Below are 23,206 nucleotides of genomic sequence, written 5' to 3'. Positions count from 1 at the left end.
TGTGTGCTGCCTATGTACAGCCAGTTAAAAGGCGGAGCATGGGAGCCCCTGTGGTGCCGCTCACATTGGGCGTTCGTTTAGCTTGTGGGAGCGGGCTGGACTGGGGTGGGGGCATGCACACACTTTGTTAATTTGTGCGCTGTGTCGGGGCGGGGGCTGTACATTTTACATATATATTTTATTTATGTGCAAAGTGAAAAAAGAAGAAGGTAAGAAATATGCAAATTAGCCAAAATGTCAGGTGTTGATGTGAAGCTTTTGGAAAGTTTTGCTTTTTACTGTAGTTGTTTTTTTTTTTTTCATTTGATTTCTATTTGCGTTTGGGTTGGTCTTTGTGCATGCTCTGGGCAGGTAAAAAGTTTGACAAAAAAAGGTTTTTTATTTAGTTGAAAGCGTGCTTTGTTTTAAGAGGATTTGCTGAATGTGTTTAAGTTGAACTACTAAATAACTTATAAGTTGAGGCCCGTTGATGACTTCTTGAGCTTACCTTTAAGACCTAAGCCCAAACCTTTTTCAGCTGTAATTTGTCAGAAATAAGCTAAATAAGATTTCCCATTAGTTATTCAAAGAAAAATAACAAATTAATAATGAAACAAAAGCAAAGCAATGCTTGAAAAGTACCGAAGATTGAATACTCTTGCAAACAAATCGAAGATGTGCTGTCTATAGCTTTCCTAGGACAGGGTTCACCTGCGACACATGATATATTTGCTGCTTTGTTATTACGTTTTTGCTCATATACTCCAAGAGCTTTGCTTAAACGCATTCTTTTAATTAACTTTTAAAATACAATACAAAAAATCCTTGTTCTGGGTAGGGTATACGCATTCGATCTGGCACACTCCAAGAAAATGTCGAATGCATGCCAAGTTTCAAGCCCTGATTAAGCTAGTTTGCAAATTAATTGGCAGACAGACGGGCTTCTCTTCTTCAAGCACATACATATATCAGAGATTTTGTGGTAAAGGCAAAAACAATTCAGAAAATATGCGTAGTTAAAGACTATTTAAATTGAATATATGTTCTATATACTTTGCTGTGATTTCACATAATTTCAGATTAGCACACAGAAAAGAAATTTACATTTATTTTTAGCTTCGTGAGTGACACAATACATTAGCCAAGTGCTGCTGTAATATTCCCCCCTCGTGTAGCCTTTCAATTCTGTTCATTTGTAAGTACATTTATTTCTACATAGAATAAACACATCGCAAATGCTGTCAATAAATCTGCGACTGCGGCAAACAAAAATTGAATAAAATTGACACAAAATGATTAAAAACGCACAAAAATAACGTTCAAATGGCTGAAAAGGCCAACAAGGCAGCGAACACGTTTAAGCCATTAGCGCTAAAAGAAGGCAAATGTCGCCCGTCAATATGGCAAATTGTGGCCAACAAAGGACAGCAACAAGGACAAAAGCTGCTGCAAAAAAGTCGGCAGAGCCTGTGCCACCACAGGCTGCAGTCATGCAGCAGTCTGCATGCCACTAAAAGCCAAATTAATTATGCATGCAGCATCAGCAGCAGCAGCAGCAACAACAACAATAAAGCCCCAAAAGTGCAGCGGCATCGAAGCTGTTGTTGTTGTTGCATTTTTTTCTGGTTGTCAGCAGCACTCAACAGCAGACCCACACACACCCCCTTAGGCAGCCGCCCACCTTCCCTCCTGCCGCTCACTTAAACAAAAACTATTAAAGCAATTAAAAAATCACTTTACACATTAGCAGCTTTTGTTGTTGTTGTATACAGTTTTTTATATGCTCACTAGCTGCGCTTCGCATTTGCGATTGGTCGCCTGCCAGCCAATGGCATTCGTTCGACGCGCTGCCAACGCATGCGTCGCTGCCGAGAGCGAGATAGCTAGCAATATACGCGCGCTGCTCGCTCGCCTATTTACTCTGCCGCCGTTGGGCAACTCTCTGGCTGTTGCTCTTTTTTTCTCCGTTGGTTTCTGTTCGCCGTATTTATTGACAGCGTTGTCGATTTCGGGATTTGTTTTTATTTTAATTGTAGCGAAAGCTGCGCTAATTGCGGTTATGTGTTGAGCTGTTGTTGTTGTTGTTTTTGATGTTATGTTTGCGTTTGCGCGAGTTTGTCGTTTGAGTCTTTGGTTTGAGGTTAGGAGCTGTCTAGCTTGGAATTGCTTGTGAAATATTGTGCTGTCGCCTCACTGTGCTATGATATTAATCTAGCTCAGAGCGAAACAAAATTTAATAGCTCTATTTATGCAGTTAATATATAAGTTAGGCACTATTAAGTAGATTTTGGAAGTATTTATTTAGGGACTTTAATTTATCGAAATCAAAAATGAAAACAAATTTTGATTCAATATGTATTTCTCCGATATATTTCGATTGTGCCCCGCAACTTCCTTTGACATAGAGCTTTTAAATAAGTTTATGTTCGAAACAAATTAACTGAAATTTGGAATTTTTTTAAATTCAGATATACACTAATGTACAGATTGAGTTTTAAAATTGACTACACAATTTTTATAATGTTTAGCTATGACATATAAGATTGTAAACATAAAAAGGAAGGATAATACAATACATATAAATAATATAAAATAAATAATAATAGATTGCATTAAATGGAATAAGTATCTAGGAAAATTAAATCAAGGATTCATATCTTCCAGATTTCCCAGATTTGCTTAGCATTAATTCCATTCAAATATTTCTACTCTACATCGCAAAATTTGTAATATACCACTTGACAAGTAAGCTTTGGTTAAAAAAAAAAAAAAAAAAAAACAAATAATGAGTCCTTTTACCTTTTCTCAATCAAACATCAATTAAATATGCCTAAAAACCGAACTCTTCCACGAACTTTTCAATATTTCAAACCACGAAAAATTCATTAAATAATGATGTACAGTCTATCAATCCGCTAGAAACCAATTAAGCTTAATTTGGCGCCTTTAATTTTTAATGTTTCATGCCCCAAAACAAAACTTGTGAAAAATGTCAAAACAACGGGCAGAAATATCTTTCCAGTTCCCTCCCTTGTCAAGTCCAAAGTTTGCCCACACGCTTTACTTTAATTGTAACAAGAAAATTTCAGAAATTTGTTAAGTTAATTGCTCGAGCAATTGAAAATCTTGTACCTAAGCGTTTTTTAGTGTACTGAACAATTTCAGCGCCTGTTGAAAATATCAACTTGCAGCTTAAAAATGCAAAAGTTTTGCCGTTGAGTTGGGATTTTTGGCTCTTTGGTTGCTTTTGTCTCTATGTTAATTACGTTTGACTGACAGTTTTGTGACAGGCGCTGGTAGAGGCCACGACCACGACCACGACAACGACAACGATGGGCACGAGCCCAAGGTTTTGTCGAGGCGGTGGGCTTGGTCTTTGGTGTGTGTATTTTTTTCGATGGGGGAGGGGGAGGGGGATTGTGGGTTTGGCTCGGTGGGTGAAAGGGTGACCAGGTAAATGCGCCCCGGCTGTGATGAGTCTTAGTTTGTGGCCCTTATTGAATACCCTGTCACCCAGTACAGCCGGGTATGCTGGGTGGTCTCTTTGATTGTTTAAAGTCTTATGTAAGCCGTTATATATTCTAGCTTTTATGATTGGGTAGTTATATTAGACTATATAACATGTGGCAGCGCACTCTTTTATCTAAATTATACTCTTTTCTTTTTTTAAATTAGCTGCACATCTTTAGGGGCTCATTATTCATGATTCCTCTTACAAACCTCTGGCTTGCAATTACGGGGTATCTGCCTGCTCGCCTACTCTCCGGCTCTTATGGGCACATTCTAACTCTTGATTTCTGTGCATTTTTAATGCGCGGCTAATGTGACGCCAAAAACTTTGACTTTGACTGAGATTTGTTGGTCAGCGAACGCACGAGCCGGGGAGTGGTGGGAAAGGGGTGGAGTGGGGGTGCATGTTTAACCCCCTGCCAGGCAACTCTTGTTGCTGGCTCATGTGTCAGTTTTGGCTGCTGACAGGCAAAAGGGTTTTTGGGCTGACCCGTCGCTGCTGGCCTGGCGCCCTCATGCATAATAGATAAATTATAAAAATAAGCACAACACATGCGATGAGTGTGCGTTAGGTGTGTGTGTGTGTGTGTGTGTGTGTGTGTGTGTGTGTGTGTGTGTGTGTGTGTGTGTGTGTGTGTGTGTGTGTGTGTGTGTGTGTGTGTGTGTGTGTGTGTGTGTGTGGGTGGGCGGTTCGTTCAGTTGAGTGGAGGGGGAGAGGGGGTGCACATCAGCCAACCTGTCAGCCATTGTCCTTCGGCGCAAGTGTCCTTTTGTTGCCACTCACGTTAGCAGCAAGCAGCGAGCAGCGCATTTTAAATTAGCCATTTCTATTGCCATTTGCAGCAAAAGTCACTCAAATTGTCACTTTGATGTTCTGACAGCCCAAGCCCAACAAAGTCCAAGGCTCGGATCTCGCTGCCCATGTACATAAATTAATGCACGTGTGTGCGGGTGTGTGTGCCTCTCTTTCTGTGTGTATGTGTGTGTGTGTCTCTACAGATTTCAATCTCGTACTCTGAGCTCATTTTTAACTGCACAATTAATCAGGCGCTTAAGACCACATTTAATTAGAGGCTTTGCTTCTTTTCAACTGGCCCAAAAAAATAACAAAAAAAAGGTTCAGTCGGGTTGGCAATTTTTTTGTTGTGTTTGTTGAATTTTTTGACAAAAAAGTTGTGGCCAGTGTTTTGATATAATATGAGCATTTAAATCGCATTAAGTCATTTGATATTATAAAATAATTACAATTTGCCAACTTTTTTTTTTCTTACTGAAATATAGTCAAAACAATTTTTTGCAGAATTTTAGAAAATTGCAATAAAATAAATACATTTTAGAAATTATTTGCCCAAAATGTATATGTATATCTGAAAAAAGTATTTTATGGCAATTGTCTAAAATTTAAGAATTCTCTATTTTTTACCATATTTTATTTAAAGATTTAATGAGCGAGAATTCAAAAATGTATCCTAAGGGTATGTCTTATTCATGTTAATAATTATGATTATTTGTGCCATCTTTTAAAAGCGTCTCTTAAAGACCCGAATTTTATGGTCCTCCCAACTCATATTCTTCTATTAGCCTTTCAGACCTCGCAAAGCCTTCAAACTCAACTCCTGCCTTCTTGGCCTGGCAGATTAATCTAATTAAATAGTCTAATGCAAGTTTCATATATTTTTCTGTCTCTAAGCTGCTTTGGAAAACTGACTAAAACTCTTAAATAGGCTATATCCTTGTTTAGTCTATGCTATGGAACACACACTTCCCTACAAGACAAACGGATTCATCTTTCCTATAGGCCAGGCCAATTATGTGGGCGCCACTGTCACTTTGGAACCCAACTGCGAAGCCTTTCAAAACATTGAAGAAGTCAATTTATAGACAAACCAAAACAATAATTATAGGAGCTCGAAAATCAGATATCGGTGCGCACTTTAGAGCCCAGAAAATTGAGAGAACGAAAGATATATGTCAAGTCATTGGGGCACATAATGATGATCCTCTAATTGGTTGCAATCGGGTATGCTCAATGTCAAATTGCGTAAAAATCTCTCAATGAAAAATGATGTGCAGTGCTGGAAATCAGGGAGCAGGCATCGCGACCTTTGTCTGGCTGCAGGCGCTGACACAAATCAATCAGCGACAGTTTGGGCTCAGGTAGAACCAGTTCGGTTCATCTTCAGTTCAGTTCATTGATCGATTTTTTTTTTCGTGGCAATCTTGATCGGCTGTCGGCCTTAATGATGCGCCTGGCGACGTGTCGGGTGCGTCCTGCGGTGGCAAGCGTTTACGCCTGCCCCTAAGCCTCGCCCTTTCCAAGCGTTTGAAAAGGGTTTTTAGATTTTTGGTTTTTTTGGTTTTTGTGATTTCAGCTTGACTGACTTGTCCATAATTGACTTTCGCACCTGCCAACCGCAAAGTGGAGCTTCGACCACAGCTGGCACGTGCTGCTGCAAGCTTCTGCTTGCGAGTGGGCCAGCCTTCTCTCTGTGTGTGCGTGTGTGTGTGTGCCACAAGCGGTGGCAGCTGCCGCTGCTACTTGACCACACAGTCGCACGCGTGCCAGCAGCCATAAAGAGCGACTCGTAACTGGGAACTGGAATACTGAGCCACTCGTAATTGAAATGCATTGCGTTTGCTTGCCCCCTTCCAGTCCGAAAAACAAAACAAAAAAAAAAAACAGAAATCTTGAGCTCTTCTGACTGCAAACAGATTAACATGTCCGATTGCCACATCCGTTGGGCTTTGTGTGCGGCGATTCCGGTTGCCGATTACTATCTGCACTTCTTCTTCATCCAGTCTCGCAAAACCCCCGGAAACTAGAACTCTCAAGTGCCGCTGTCTCTTAACGGAACAGCCCACTAAAAAGGGGTCGAGACAATTCATCGGGTCTCGGGTCTTTTGGTCTCGGCTCGCGCGCTCTCTGGCGAAATTGGGTTTACGATGCCCGCCGCACGGTTCTTGATGTTGGATAATAAACATAAAATCATTTTATGGCCATCATTTCGACGGCAGTTCGTTGGCATTTAACTAATAAGCAGAAGGTAACAACTATAATAAGCAAATATTATTGAATGAAGGCTTAGTTTGGGACATTTGCGACACATTTCAATTGCATTTCCTATGCACAGAAACTATGGGCATAAAAAAGAAATGGTTGCGAAATACCTAAAATAATACTATTCATGTTAGATTACGATATCATATAGGCGCGAGCTACCCCAAAGGGTAGATATAACATTATATGACCTTATTGAACTACTTAGGGAAAACTCTTTAAACTATAATCAAAAGAGCCCATATTGGACCTCAAACCTTACAAATAAAGAAAATTAGAAGTTAGAAAGTGTGTGCGACTATCCTGAATATCCCGAAACTAGCGTCGAGCTGCCCTTCTCTGTCTCTCTTCTATGCATATACATACACACACTCATAAAAGCGTTTGCTCCTTTTTCCCTCAGCACCATACTATAGGACATGCTTTCTTGATTGACTTCGATGTTTGTCGTCCGATTTATATGAAATTTTCAGGCCCTAAACATAACATTTAAATGTGTGTAAATACCAAAAACCCAAAACTATGGCTACAAAAAATGGTACTTTTTCAGTTTTGAAAGAAAACAGAGTTACACTCAACAACAACATGTTTCCTGCATTTAAAGAAAATTGTCATAAAATGAATTTTTTTCAAAATTTCAAAAATTGTTACTGGTGTCTCTAGCTCATATAAGCTGTCAATAACGATAAATATCGATAAGGAAATGAAGCAAATTATCGAAGATTTCCAATAAACTCGCTACGTAGATGCACAAGGAGTACATACGTTTAGAATTTTAGGTCTTTATCAAGGATATAGTGGATAATATATTGATCATTGAAGTTCCCAAAAGCAAAGAGCTAAGGACTTAAACGGGACTACAAAGAAATATGTATTTAATGTTAAGTGGAGAAAGGAACTGAAAAACCAAACTAATTTGATGCCAAGTAGGAATCAATTGATTAACGTTTAGTTTGTTTTGGCTTTTCCGTTTCCAATCTCCTTACACTTTTAACTTCCATACCCCCATTTCCTCATATTCAATGTACTCAATTTCACAATTACCATTGTGAAGCATATGCGATGCACAGCATAATACTCTTTCGTCCCGCAAGCAATTGCAATCATTTGCGCTGAGTAGCGGCTAAGCCACCACCAAGAACCACACGAAACCACACGTAACCACCAACCACCGACAGCCTAAATAACGTAGAAACATTCGTAAGATTTATGCAGGAAAACGGCGTGGAGGAAAACCCCATAACAATACATCCAAATTAAATCCTTTAAGGCCAAGGAAATGCAAGAGCCACTCGCATGCGGCAACATTTCAACGTGTATTTCATTTAAATTACCAAGAATTTATCTTTCAAGCAGCTCGAAGAAGCAGCACGATACGCAAATGTGGAGAATTGTTTATTGGGCGGAAGACGAGAGTGGGTCTTGGATGTGGAGTGCGTTGTGTTTCCCCCGGGAGCTGGCGGCACGCGAAATTGTGCCTTGGAGTCGCATAAGACAAGCAACGGCGAAAGTGGCACCAAAAGTATGCACATGGGAGCCACCAAAAGGGGCGGGGGCGGAGGTTGAACCAATTGGCATGGTGTGAAGCAATGTGTGTGTGTGTGTGCTGGTATGTGTGTGTCGTAAAACGTTCGCCGACTTTTATGCGAAATGAAAACGTCTTGCGCGAAAAAATAATATATACATATATATATATATATAGAAGTTGCCTTGCCTGGCCAGCAGCAGCCCCCTCGCCCAGTCCGACCTGCTCCTGGGAGGTTTCTTCTTACTTTTTTTTTTGTGAAAACTTGGCCAGGCAACACCTAACGCACATAAATCATGCAAAAGGTGGCAACAGCCAGCGGAAAACAAAACGTTGGGCGTGTCATAACTTTTGCTTGAGTCCTTTTTGGCGCAATTCCCAGGACATGGTCAGGCAGCCTTTTGGCAGGACTCGTGGGAAACAGACAACGCACTCGCGCGCGTCCAGCGTCTGTTTACTGCAAGTTTGCTTCAGCTAACAAAGTAAAACGAGTGCTCCTGCCGATTGAAAGATATCCTGCAAGATATCCTGTATAGACATCTAGCTAATATCAAATAATATATTCCTAAATAACTGTGGTATTTAAGGTCTGATCATGGTGAAATTTTTAGCGCTTTCACATGACATTTGAATGTGTGTACATACCAGGAATTGTCGTTATATAGATACATATTCCTTGATACTTATATGGGATTTTGAAAGATAGGGGAGTTTACCTTCTAGTATATAAAACTATAAAAGTTCCAACTTTCCGTTTCGAACTCTTACAATCGCTGAAATATTCTCAAAAAACTAAAGCTAAATATCGATATTTAATGATTTAGGCGTCTCCTTCTACTATTAAAAAAGTTGTAAATTGTATAATAATAATAATAATAATAATAATAATAACGAACAGATAGATATGGCTGATCAGGTGCTGGGCTCGAAGAACTGAAGAACTTTCCATTACGTACATTTAGCACAATATCAATATACCCCCTTTTATCAACTTTAAATTTGAACAGGGTATACAAAATTGGTAAAAAGTAAGTCGCTGTTGCTGCAACTGACAGGGTGCCAAGTGCAGCTACAACCCTGCGCCAAACCTCAACACTGGCCTGTTTGGAAGAACTTTTGCGTGTTTTTTCTCTCGCACTTGTTTAGCTTTGGTGCCAAGGCGTTTGTACACCTGAGATTGCAAAGTTGCGTTTAGTTTTTAACTTGTTGTTTTGGGCAGTTATTATTTATGGGCTATACGAGTGAAAGATAACCAAAAGAGCCTGATGGGCGGGAGTTTCTATAGATAATGCGCTTGGCTATGAGACACATTTGATGCGTGTTGACCCAATTAAATGCGTGTCTTTAAGCGGCATTTTTGTTTGCTCGAGATCTTTACTTAAACGTGATCTCGGCCCTTTTCAGTGTCTGCCCCACACACGCACACACACACACACACACACTGACACTGAGAATGGTTCATTAAACTGTACCATGTCATCTACTGCAAACTGCTTTAGTGACCAGTTTTCCACCAGAGATTTGGATCTAAAGCAATTTGCGTTCATTTCTTGTGAAAGCAACGGACCTCAACTTAACAAGCTGCGGCCACTGTGAGAATTGGCACTTTAAGCACAAATCTTCAGCTCGAAAAATAATTAGGAATGCTTTTAAAAAAGAGTGAATGACTGCCAGATACCCAGTATACATCCATATGGAGCCCTGAGTATTGGCCCTTTGAGTACGAATCTTCAAATCTGAAAATAATTAGAAATGCCTTGAGTAAGAGCGAACGACTGACAGATACCCTGTAAACAGCTCTAAACTAAACTTATTCGTTTTTAATAGGCACTTCAAGTTTAGACACGTGCATAACCAAATATGCATGTATAAATAGCCCACAGCTCGACTAGTAGATACCCTGTAAATAACTTTAAGGTATGCAAGGACTTTGGCTGGCTTATTTGGTTGTTTTATTTACTCGTGTGAGATATACCCTTGTAGAACTCTTAAAAAGTGCTTTAGTTGTGTGTAAGCGACTAAGAGATACCCTCTGCCTAGATGAAAGTTCTTTTAAACTTCGCCAAAAGCGTTTCCTCTCAGTTCAAAGCCGTACAAAAGTCCCTAGGAAAAATGTGCTATGCAAGTAAAACACCCTGTAATTCGGCTAAAATTAACATGTGAATTTGTCGTATTTAGCCTATCACAAACATTTACTTAATTCTGTTGCTACCCCTTCCGCTACCTGTCATGCTCAAGGGGTATAACTGGTCCACACGCAGTACACAGAACTGCGAAACCCCTTTTATTTTTTTGGAGACAAACAGCAATTATTTATGGTCTTAGTTGTGGACATGTGAGGCGTTTGCTTTTTGCACTTTTTGTTGTGCCATGTTTGTCTTGTAAGACAAATGTGTAATTAATTGCGTCGCATCAAAAGGAAACTTGAAACGGAACTAACTAACTAACTATTTGCATAGAGCATGTCTTGAAGCTGGCAAGGGCTGGGCTTGTCAGTTTTTAAAAGAGACACAAAACTCGAGCAACTACTTCCTGGCTCGTGCACGTGCTATTAATAAATCAAAAGGACAAGGCTCTGCGTCCGCCCGGAAGTCCAAGGCAAAGGCAAACAAATGAAATGACTTGGGTAAACTTTCTTTTTAGAAAGTGAGACGGAGCCGGGCTCAAGGAAATAAGCCACAATAATCTGTGGGCAAGCGCGTCTCGTCTCGTCGTGTCTGCAACTAATTGCATTTCATTGCATACATTTAGGCGCTGCAGCTGCTGCAGTCGAGTTATACAAATTTCCCAGCGCAATCTTCCATCTTCAAATCACATCGCAAGCCGTAAAACGTTTCAAAATTGTAGCCAAATAGCCATGGAACCATCGTGCCATAGAGATTTCCATGGAGCCAACCACACACAAGTGCCTCAGCTTCGTCGGTGGCCAAGGATATCAAGCTGGCCACGGCCAACAGAAGGTGGTCTCCACTTGAGGGCCGTGCCGGGGGCAGACTGGCCAAGTGTTGAGTGCTGCGGTAGGTTAACTAAGTGTGTACACTGTGAGAAATTTCAGCTGCAAGTCTGAGAGATAGTTAGAAAGTTTAAATGAAAATATTCGAACTTAGATTAGAGCAATGCCAGAAAACCAAATGGAAATATAAAAGTAGAAGAGAGTGATATAGCTTATGAGAGAGATGCTATTATTTACTTATTATTATGATCATAATTTTGTTCCAATATTTTTTGCATAAATTTACGCCTAGATCTCAATAAATGAGCAAGAGTAATTGGGCAAGGCTTTATACAATTCTGGAGAAATAGAGGTTGTATCCAAAAATTAAATATTCCCAATCTTTAAACCAATCTACCCTATTTAACTGCGAAGGATATGCTAAGGTATAGCTAAATACTTATTCCGATTTAGCTACAATCCTTGGTATTATCTTTTTATTTATTTGTATTAGCTGTTAGCAAAATTCCTTGGTTTTATTTTGTTTATTTGCTGGGTTTTATTTTGTTTACTGTGTGTCAGCTGTGCATTTTTTTCCAGTGTAGGCAAGCATAAGAAAAACCCGATGAAGGCATCAAACCAGCGCCAACTCAGTCGACTTATCCAAGTAGTCAACCAAGTTGTGTCTGTCTGGATGAGTGTGTGTGTGTGTGTTTGTATGTGTGTGTGAATGAATGTGAATGTTCGAATTGGATAGCAAATGGGCAGCCGGCAGCAGGACGCGACGTTCAAGTAAAAACAAAAAGCACAAGGAAGTCTAGCACGAAAAAAAATACAAATAAAGAAAACCAACAAGAACAACAAAAACAAGAGGCGAGAGCAAAAGCTGGCAAGAGGCGTGGAATTAGAGGGGAGGGGGAGGGTCGGAGGGGAGTGGCAACAGCAGAAAACGAAACAAATAAACACACACAGAAAAAGCATACGAAATGGCACTAGAGAGAAATGTGGCAAAAGCTGTGGAGGAGTCAAAAGTGTAAGTGGGGTGAAGGGCGGTGGAGGGGGGGTCGGCTGATGTATGAAACTGATGCTGTCGCAGTCTCAGCCGGTGCCGACGACGCCGCCGCCGCCGCGACCCGTGCCCCACCATCTGTTCGACAGCTCGTAAACGGCAACGAGGATGTATGTGGTGAAAGTGAAGTGGCTCGTTCCGTGGCTCTAGCTCTGACTGTGGCTGTGGCTGTGTCTCAGTGCCCAGTGGCTGTGGCTGTGGCGACTGTGAGTCGACTCCGACTTGGTGTTGATTGCTGTTTGGGGTTTTTAAAACGTAGTTAGGCTGCCCGGCTGTGCAGCATATGAAAACGACACCCGCGGCACAGGTGTAGAGCACCCAGGAGTGTCGTCGCCGGCAGCCATATAACACCCCATACGGCAATTTCAATGGTTATGTTTCAGCTACAAGCACACGCAGTGCGGGCACAGCAGCAAAGGGGGGCTGGGTGGCTGGGCGGCTGTGAGGAGACTCAACATGTGACAAAATACAAGTTGACTTACCGGAATAGAAACTGTCCAGACTGTGCAGCTCCTCATCATCGTCGTAGTCCTCATCGCCGCTGAGGCTAAGCAAATCATCCGCCAGCTCATCCTCATCCACATCCTCGTCCATATCCTCGTCGGCTTCGTCTGCATCAGCTGCCTCTGCCATGTGCTGGCCTGTAAGAAGAAGAAAGTCAGTTGTTGTTGTCGTTCTTGTTCTTGCAGCTGCTGCAGCTTTGAACTGCGGCACGTTCCACAGCCGCTAGCTGCATGCCACGTCCCCAGTTGCAAGGAATTTTGATTATGCTATGCCCCTGGGTGCCATAATTCCATGCCCAAGCAAAGCCTTGCCCCCCACCCGCTCTAGCACTGAGACCCTGCTCCCCACAGCCTGACCAAGTGTTGTCTTAAGAGCATTTAAGAGCGTGTCCTTGCTAGGCGCAGGCGCCTGGCCAGCGAGTCCTGCTGAGCGCAGCTAAGAGCACAACTTGTTTTGGTTTTGGCCACACAAATATCTCTCTCGCCAAAAACAGCTGTTGGCCAAGATGATTTGTTTGGCTAAGCACGTGTTGTGCCTGCCTTTAAGGGCGGGGGTGTATCTATGTAAGGGGCGGGGGTTTGAACCTGTCTGCGTTTACAGCGTGGAATGCGTGGCGCAACATTTTCTTCGCATTACTCATACGCAATGTTTGACGCGTCTTTGTCTGGACTTGCCAGAAGGGGTTCTGTGGGGCGGTGGGTAGCGGGGGGCATCTGTAAATACCAATGTCTCAGCAGCTCAGCGTCTGGCAAGCAAATTCATTGAGTTGTCATATTTTATGCTCAGGTGTTTCGGTGGGAATATTTGTGATATGAATTCCTTAAGAAATACCAAAGTGTAAAGCTTTTATAGCTTTGAAACTGTGATACCCTATTGATTATAGGCAATAATTTATATTATTTTATTTAAGAGTTGTTCTGCAGGGCTCATTTAAAAATATTCCAACGGATAGTCAACTGTTACTGACTGCGCTAATCCTTAACTTAGTCTGGAGTTCAAACTCATAAGCTTTAATCTGCTTCATTTGTTGGACTTTGGCTTGGTCAACATGTGTTCCTCATGATTTGCGGGTTATTAGATAGTCAAACTCATTCTAATGTATACACCAAATATAATTTCTTCTAAAATAAACAAATAAGAGAGATATAACAGAGAGTGCTCGAGTAGGGCTTACTTTGAACCTTCTTCTACCAACACCAAAAACATAAAATCAATTATACTTGATCTGTAAAAATTGGATATTTACATTCATCGATTGCTGGGAAACGGGGCAAATTCACGATTATCGGACTGCGCAGCACCTACTTTCCAAATTTCAAGTCTCTAGCTCTTAAAGAAAAGAACAAAACGTACAAATGGACGGACGCGCAGACGGACAGATAGACAGACCGACAGTCGGGCGGACGGACCGACAGAAGGACAAGGTCAGATCAGCCAAGTCGATCTTGATGCTGACCAAAAATATTTTTACTTTATGGCCTCGATGCTTCCATCTGTCTGTTACATACACTTGCACGAAACCAGTATACCCTTATACCCATTTTTAATGGGCTAAGGTTAAAATAAATGCATGCTGTTTGCCGCAAATTTTACGCTTATGCAACGGAAATTTGGCAAACTCCTTCTTAGTTTTTACTTTGTCATGGCCAATCTCGTACGGTCAGTCAGTCAATCAATCAGTCAGTCAGTCTATCAGTCACATCTCAGCTTTTTCATATAACCTTTGACTTCCTTTGGCCCTTTGCTGGCCCCTTTCCTCCTCTTTCATGAAGCCTATAAAGAAAGACTTTGTATTTATCCCAATAAAGGAGCCAATACGCCTTAACTATCCCATATAAAAGTTAACAACTCCCTTATACATTTAAATCTTTAGCTTTAAAGTTTCTAGCCATCCAACTCCCTTGGATACCTGCTTTAAGACCCTATCCAAGCCAATCAATGCGTCTGCGTTTCACCCCAAATTCGGGCTCAAATAAAGCCCATCAACTAACTAGAACCCAAATGTAACTGGCGGCATAAACTACGGCACACAAATTTTGGGTTACTTGTCGCGATGCGTTTTTATTAGTTTCTAATGACAAAATGAAATTTCGGGCTGTAGCAACAACAACAACAACAACAACAACAACAGCAACAGGGTGACTCCATGCAACATTCTAAGCGTGAACATTTGGTGCTTCAGCCATTTCTTTGATGGCGCCAATGTCCACGTTGTTGTTGACGTCGATGGCGACGCTTTTGACGATGTGCTTTTATGCCACACTTTGCATACGCGCATAAGTTGGCAGAGTGCGGCACGGGGGGCGTGGGGCAACGGCGAACGTTGCCACACGTCCAATAATCCTTGTCCTCCAACTGGGGAATACTTCATCAGCGGAAACAAAATTTTACGAATTTCTCTGCGAGTGTGTGTGAGTGTGAGTGTGCGAGTGTATGCTGTGTGTGGCATGTTGCACGTGCGCCGAGCGCCATCTAGCGGCGGCCACACGGACAACTTGCTACATGCCAAAAACGCAAGTGCAACGTTTGCCTGGGCGACGCGGCCAAATGGCGACTTTGACACGACAGTCGCCGCTGCCCACCCCTCCCCCCCCCTCTCTTTCTATCTCTACCTTCCCCCTGTGCTGCCTTTGCCTCGCTGTTGATGATTATTCAACATGCGCTCCATGGGGAGCCGTATGGCCTGTGCCCCCACCGAACCCCCTGTAGCCCCACTTTGTTGTCTTCTTTAGCTGCTTTCTAACACGCGCTGCCATCCTCCCCACCTTTTTGATACCCTTGCATTGGGTAGTATTAACTCTGGTATGAAATGTCTAATGTAGAATCGGAGACATTTCTGTATATATATATATTATTGGTATATATGGTATTATATTACAAAGCTCAAATAGGATCAATCGGTTCAATATGCATTATTTCTACTTTTATATTTTTTATGGGAATTTTATTTGGTTTTTGAAGATATTTTAACCAAAGCTCAGCTATTACGAGCTTTAATATGTTTGTAACATATATGGAAAATCTTATAAATATTGCACTAATATAGCACTATAAAGCTGACATTGGCAACATCGGCGGAAAACGGCGCCTATTGTGTGTGCAGAATATCATAAGCATCGACGTACTATATCATATAGCTAACTACAGGCACGATCGGTCAATCATTAAACCTTAAGATGATATCTTACTTTTGAAGATATTACGATAAATTGAGTCTTTTCCAAGTTTTGCACTGCTGCTGTATTATTTTTAGAGTATTAAATCTTCGTCATTTTGCAGATAGCTATGCTTTCTTGCTTGCTCTCTTTCTCTCTCTCTCTCTCTTTCTTTTTCGCTGTCTCTCTTTGTGGCCTGCTGCAAAATTGGCTTTCGTCGAATTGTTGCTTTGAGTTTTGCAAATTTTTCGACACCACACACCGACGCTCATTGCGTTTTTATGGATGGCTAGAGGGCGGTGCATGTGTGTGTGAGTGTGTTAAAAGGGGGAGGGGAGCATGTATGTGTGTGAGAGTCTGTTTGGTTGCATTCATCAGCATCGACAGTCGCCTGGGCTAATTTTATGGCTCGCATCTTGCGCGCTCGTCATGTTAATGAAGCTTGCTGTATGCGTGTGTGTGTGTGTGTGTAGTGTGTGTGGCTCATAAATCGAACGAAATTTGCATATGATGCCAGCGCCATCTTGCGGCCATTAGGTGAGGCGCGCGTTTTTATGAAGCAGACGATGAGCTTTGATGTTGTTGTTGCTGTTGTTGCTGTGCCTGCCTATGCCGGGCCACGCCCACATATGCACGTTGTTGCCGCTGAAGCGGCTGCAACACGCAGAACACTCGCACAAATTTCCCAAAGCGACGCCTACAACAAAGCAGCAGTGGCTCAGGCCCAAGCCCAGACCCTGGTCTCGACCCAGGTCCAGGTCCAGGTCCGGCTACTGCGCCAGACCCAGACCCAAGCGCAGAACCAGTCCGACAACAACAACAGCAACGAATGGCACTTGGACACTGCAATGTGAACGCGCGGACTCCTCGAGTCCACACTGCGCCAGCGCGCCGTCCCCAGGGAGCGGCTGAAGCGGCCGCCGACTGAGTTCTCCCCAGGGAGAGAGAGCACAAAGACACAGAGTAGGAGCCGACATAAGGGAGGGGTAAAATAGGTGGCCGGGAAGTGGAGTCAGCTGGAGCTTCACAGCTAGCATGTAGCAGACGCTCGCTCGCTCTCAACCGTGGCGCTCTGCGACTCGCTCTTAATTCGATTCGTTTGCCTCAGACGCTGCTCCTTTGCCTTATTCCCATACACCCGCCCGCATGCCAGCCAGCCCGCTCCCTGGAGGATTGTTGCGCAAATGCTTTTTGTGTGTTTCTCTGTTTGAAAATTATTGCAAGCAAAATATACAAAAATAAAAAGAATGAAATAAAATACCAAACGAAATGATATGATATAGTATATAGAGATATAAGTATGTTCGTCGCCCAAGGGGCAGCAGGAGGGGGTGGGGTTGGGTATTGGTTTCGGGCGGTCTCCGCATGTCTCTGATGCAATTAACTGGCGATAAATGACTTATGCAGTGGATGGTTGTTGGGCGTGCATGTGCAGCTGGATTATTAAAATCGATAGATGAGTAATCGATAGTTACAAGAATACCTGACATATGTATGCATACATATATAAATAGTACTACTTACTCTGACTCTCACGATTTTTGTCTTAATAGCAGCTAGAATTGGTTTTTTTTCGTAATCGTTAACTTCAACTTTAACTTTAACTGATGAACGACATGTATCGATATATCGATATCATTTTACGGTTAAAGCTCTACTCTCTTGCGCGCCTGCTGGCATGTCTTTGCCTTTGATGTACTTGAAGGGTCAATTAGCACTAGTCTGCCCCGTTTTAGATATAACCTACACATATTTGGATAACTATTATTCACTATACATAATATAAGCATTAAAAATCCAGAGCATTTCCATTTTAACACATATTTTCAGTCAAGCTATGGATTAATTAAAAGCACTTAAGAAAAACAATAAGATGATAGTATAGGCATTTCTATAAATTAAAAACAGGCATTTGATAACTTTATGCTATCGATTAATTTAAGGCACTCAAGGCAAGTGATAATTTCATTTTATCGATTAACTAACGGCACTTAGGGCAATCGATAGTTCGTGTTATCGCTCAATTGATAAGTTCATGCTATCGCATAATTTAAGGCACTTAAAACATTCGATAAGATCAATAATAATTTAATATATATAAATAATTGCGCCTGGCGTTGCACTTTTAGCCAGACGCAAGCATACTGTGACCAGTTTATCGATTAATTGAAGCCACACTCGACTACATTTATAATCGAGATAATCATTAATCAATATGTGGGACGGAATATTGCTATGGCTCGGTCGCACCCATTTGAACCCATCAAAAGTTTGTCATACCATTTGTCAAAATTCCAGACAACATCAAGTCACACACACACCCACATACACACACACACGTACACTCACACACACATTCCGACTCTATGCAATTCCCTAATCAAAGCCACTGAAAGCAATGAAGTTTTGTCATAAAATTTTACGCACCTTTCGTGCGTTCCCACGGGTCTGTGCCACCCGCTCATATAAGGTTTTCTGCACCTGATAATTTTACCACACACACTAGAGGAGATAGTGTGTATGTGTGTGTGTGTGTGTGGGTGGGGGGTGTAGTGAAGGGGAGACAAATGATAACTCACTTTTGTTTCATTTTTCCAATACACAACGGAATAATAATGGCAAAATGAGCAACTTCGCTATGCAACAAGAAGATGGCTCGGTCTCGGTCTCGGTCTCAAGATGCTCCCCAATGAGCATACCAATAAACATGCTACGCACACACACATACACACACTCTGTTGGCTCCTACGGCCGGCCCCCTGCCACATTGTGTCACTGTTGTTCCCACTCGACTCGGCTGCTTATATGGCAATGTATAATTTTTATTCGCACCCAGGTTGCTCCCCACGGATGTGTCGTCCTCTCTTGCACACCAAACGTAGCCAAACTGTCAAACAGGACCCCCTACAGAACCCCACCCACCCTCACCACCTTCTATTCCCTGCAACCCCTTCCCGCCCACCGGGGCAGGCCCATCGTTTTAGTGTGCAGCCGCACAACCGAAATATTGCAACATAAAACTTTACACAAATATAATCTATAAGCAGCAAAACTCATATTAATGTCATATGAAAGAGACAGCAGGAGCGAGCACAGAAAGAGACAGTCAGAGAGTGAGAGAAAGAGAGTGAGCTGGGTGAGAGAGTATATTATAGCCACAGCCTTGGATAGCGAACGCCACAAGTTTCTGGGTCTGAGTCTGAGTGTGAGACACTTTGGCGTTCGCTTTGGCGCACAGTGGTGCAAGATTATTAAAAATAAAATAAATATTTAAATAAATGCAATCAGAAATTAATAAGGCCAGCAATATGCAACGATTTGACAACATCTTATGACATTTTATAATTTAATTCGAATTTGATATATTTTTATAAAGCTAAGAAATTAGATAACATTTTTAAGATACATTATTACAGAATATGTGGGGCACACTTTAAAACACTTTTTTACCAAATTAAAAAAAAACAAGAGCTGAGTATTTCCTAATGGTTTAGTCAAGTGGTTTTTTCTTGGGTTAATATTTGCGAGTCGAATTAATTGCTTAGCTTTATTCGTTGAAAAATATCAATTCTTGAGTAACTTGGTGTCACTGTGCTGGGGCCTGATGGTGCCTCAACTTGGGCCGTGTTGTTGATGCGCACAAAAGGGCCAATTCGTTCTCGCCGGGTTTCGCATGGCAGCAACAACAACAACAAGAACAACAACAGCTGCAGAGGCAGAAAGACAATTTTCGGATCCCCCAAACTTATCACAGCCTCTCGATTTCCCTTTAGAACATTATACAACACACTAGAGAGCACTGGCAGTACAAGTGAGAGTGCCGGCGGGGAGTGGTGTCCAAGGGGCGGAGGAGGCGGCAGCTTCATGGCTACAATGACAGTAAACGAAGCGACGCAGGCAGCAGCAGAGGACGCACTGCAGCAGTGTACTTGTCATACATATAAAGCGTGCAGGAGAGACAAGGAGAGAGAGAGAGAGAGAAGGGGAGAATGATTCGAGCGAGAGAGAGAGCGAATAGAGAGTGTAGCTGCGCGCACTGGTGATAAAGTTTGGCCCTCCATAGGGCCGTTAGCGGGGCCCTATGTGCGAGAGTGAGGTTAAAACCGACTTGGCCAGAGCCACAAGCAAAACTTGAGCTCCCAGGTACAACAGCAACAACAAGAACAGCAGCAGCAGCAGCAACAACAACGGCACCCAGACGTACAACATGCCACGGCTCACTCGTCCAGCTGCCTGCTGCATGCTCCCAATGGCTGACTGTGTGTGCATGTGTGTGTGTGTGTGTATGTTTGCGGAAGAGGGGGGTGGAGCGTGGCAGAGCCTGTCGCTTTAGTCTAGCCTGATGATGATGTTCTATGCCGCCGCTTGGCTTGTCTGCTTGTCCAGCGGGAATATGTGCCCGGCAATGGCAGCGGCAACAGAGAAAAGAGCAACAAATAATGAACAAACACACGCATACACACACACACACACACATGCACGCACATGCAGTTTGCCAGTGTGTGTGTGTCATCGGATTGTGCTCCATTTAAACATGGCGCTTGCTCTATTATTGTTGGCTGAACCAGCAACAACAGTAACAACACGAACAGCAGCAACTACAACAACAACAACATCAGTAACAATAACAACAACAACTGCCACACCATAACGAGCAGCGCTTTGAATCGATGGCTTTACACACCCAAGTGCCATAATCCAATGACGCACAGGAATATCAAACACAACAACAACACACACGTGTATTGGCTGTGCGTGCGTGTGTGTGTATATGTGTATGTAAATATGCGCGTGTATGATGCCGCATGGACACATCAAACTTTATGCACCGACAGCAGCGGCAGCAGCAGCAGCAGTAACAGCCTCCATTGCGGCGCCTGCTGGCATGGGCATGCTCATACAGGGTGATTCGGGTGCAGCGCGTGTTATGAAAGAAAACGGTTGCCTACTTTACAGCGCAACGTTTATTGCCTGAAGCAATTGCCTTACTACAGATACATATTTTGTGTGCTTCAATTAGCGATATTTATAGACTTTTACGATTTTTAATTTGAAATTCTAATATGACTTTAATTTGTGATTTGCATTGGATTCTGTTTTTAAATATTTTCGGCTTATTTTGTGTTTTCTTTCGTCTCAGATAGTTTCCTCAGCATTCTATCAAGATATTTCTCTCTATTATTTTTCTCTTCTGAAGGTCGAAATAATCTTAATTATATATGAATTGTCAACTATATTGCGCTACACTCATATCGATAAAATGTATTGAAAACATGGAAAATTTAAAACTTTTAGTAACATTTAGTTCATAAAACAAAGAATTGTAAAACCCAGGAATCGAAAAAATATTATTAAAAAGATGAGTAAAATATATTTATTATTATTTGAGATAAAAAAAAATGTATTCGATCGATGGATATTATTTAAAAATATTTAATTATTGATCAGAAGTAACTATTATAAAATTTTCATCAACTAGTTTCTCAAGCACATCCCGATTAAGATGATAATATTTGGAATGCATAAATGACATCTAAAACAGTTTGTTTATATTTATCAATAGTTGTTCAACAATCTCTTGTGATAAAGTATTATTAAGACTAGCTGACAAATGAACACCCTGTTAATGGCGCTCACTGTAACATTATCCAATTTACAAGCTAGTTGCGCTCTTTTAAACAGCAATGGACCAAAACCTGGAAGCTGGAGCTGCAGTTGGTGGAGCCACACGAAGCCACAGTTGTTGGCCAGTAAAAGACCCAACAGCAGCAACAACAACAACAAGTTAACATTTGCTATTTATGAGACTGTCGAGAGTTATTAGCCGGACATGTCAATGCCTCAAGGGGCATGCCCAAGACGATGACTTGGACTTGAAACGTGGGCGGCAACGGGCTGGACACGGACCATGTGCAAGATGTGTGTCTCTTTGGGGGGCATGGTTACGTTGTTGGGGTGTAGAGGGGTAGGGGGTAGAAGGCAGTTGTAGCACTGGTTTTTGGTGCTGCAGCTGTTCATATCGCATATATCTTTTGCCAAAAGGCAATAAAATATGCAAATTGAAGTCAAACTTACCAGTGGCAATGGCAATGGCTGCGGCACCGCTGCTCCTCGACTTGCAGTGCCCATTGGCGGCATGACTGCCCGTGGCTGCAACGTTCAGAGACGTTGCCTCAGCCGCATCCCCAGGGCGTTGTAGTTCTTCTGCAGCTGCTGCTGCTTCTGCTTTTGTTGCAGCAACATCGGCTGCTAGCTGCCAGTTTTGTTGCTGTGATTCATTGGACGCTCGCGCCTGCTGCTGCTGCTCCTTTTCAGGCTCGTTCTCATCGCCACTCGGCTCTGCGTCTGGTTCATCTTCCTCCTCCTCCTCTTCGTCGGCGCTCAGCAGCTCCTCTTTGGGCTCCAGCAAATCCGTGGCTTTGGGCGTTTTTGCTGCCTCGCCGCCATTTTCATCCTCCTTTTCGCCAACTGCATGAAAAAACATAACGTAATTAAAGCTAATCAATTATTTGTGCACAAAAGCTATTGACCAAAATTAATTGGCTTAGAGTAGTCGACTAGGCAATACCCTGCATGCAATTAAGCAAAAAAAAACCCAAAAGTGAATTTTAATTTCGTGGCATCATTTTCGTCTGGCATTTTACGTGATTTTCCTCCTAAAGGTGTAGCGTTTATCCTATCTTTGTGTAGGGTATTACAAAGGTTCGAATTATGTTCTAAATGCTTTCAAGACGTCAACAATTCCAAACGTTAAGTGATGTATTGTATATTCTAGCATACCCTTACAAGCGCAGCTAAACAGGGTATACAAACAATATAACTTATGCTTAAACTGGGATTATTTAAGTTTGTATCTAGCATAGTTGAGCATAATCGATTCATAAATATAGGAAATCACAACATAGCCAAATATTCGTAAGTGTTTCGTTTGGTATACCCACTATACGATATTTGTACAGGGTATGCCATAAAAACAAGAAATTAATTTGCAATACACTCGCACCAATTGCCAAATTGTTTGCCCTGCTCAATGTAGTCGATGCCTAGACAGCGAGTACTTGCCGGACACACCAATGCTAAGCACTCAGCACTCAAACTCATACTCATACTTGCGCTCATACTCATATTCGTACTCATACTCATGCAGATTATGCTAAAGCACTCCCCGGGCGGCCATCGTGCCAAAAATTCTATTTACACGTTTTGTGTTTTATTGTTGGTGCCTGGCTACGGGTTTTCATCCTAAAGAAAACTGTTGCCAATAGCTCAAAAACTCCGGCGGGTGTGCTGGTGTGTGTGTGTGTGTGTGTGTTGGTCTCCGGCAAAGCCGCACGTGATCGATGGCGCTCGCATGGCTGCTGCCAGTCTTGAGGGGGTCGTTGGCGTTGCCAAAACAACTGCCTTAAAAGTAATTGCAAGGGGTGCACCAACAACAACAACAACAACAGCAGCAACAACAACCACAAAAACCACA

The sequence above is a fragment of the Drosophila novamexicana genome, unplaced genomic scaffold (genome assembly GCF_003285875.2).
Source record: "Drosophila novamexicana strain 15010-1031.04,08,12 unplaced genomic scaffold, DnovRS2.1 tig00000121-arrow-pilon, whole genome shotgun sequence".
Taxonomy (NCBI): domain Eukaryota; kingdom Metazoa; phylum Arthropoda; class Insecta; order Diptera; family Drosophilidae; genus Drosophila; species Drosophila novamexicana.
This window is presented reverse-complemented; position numbering follows the sequence as displayed.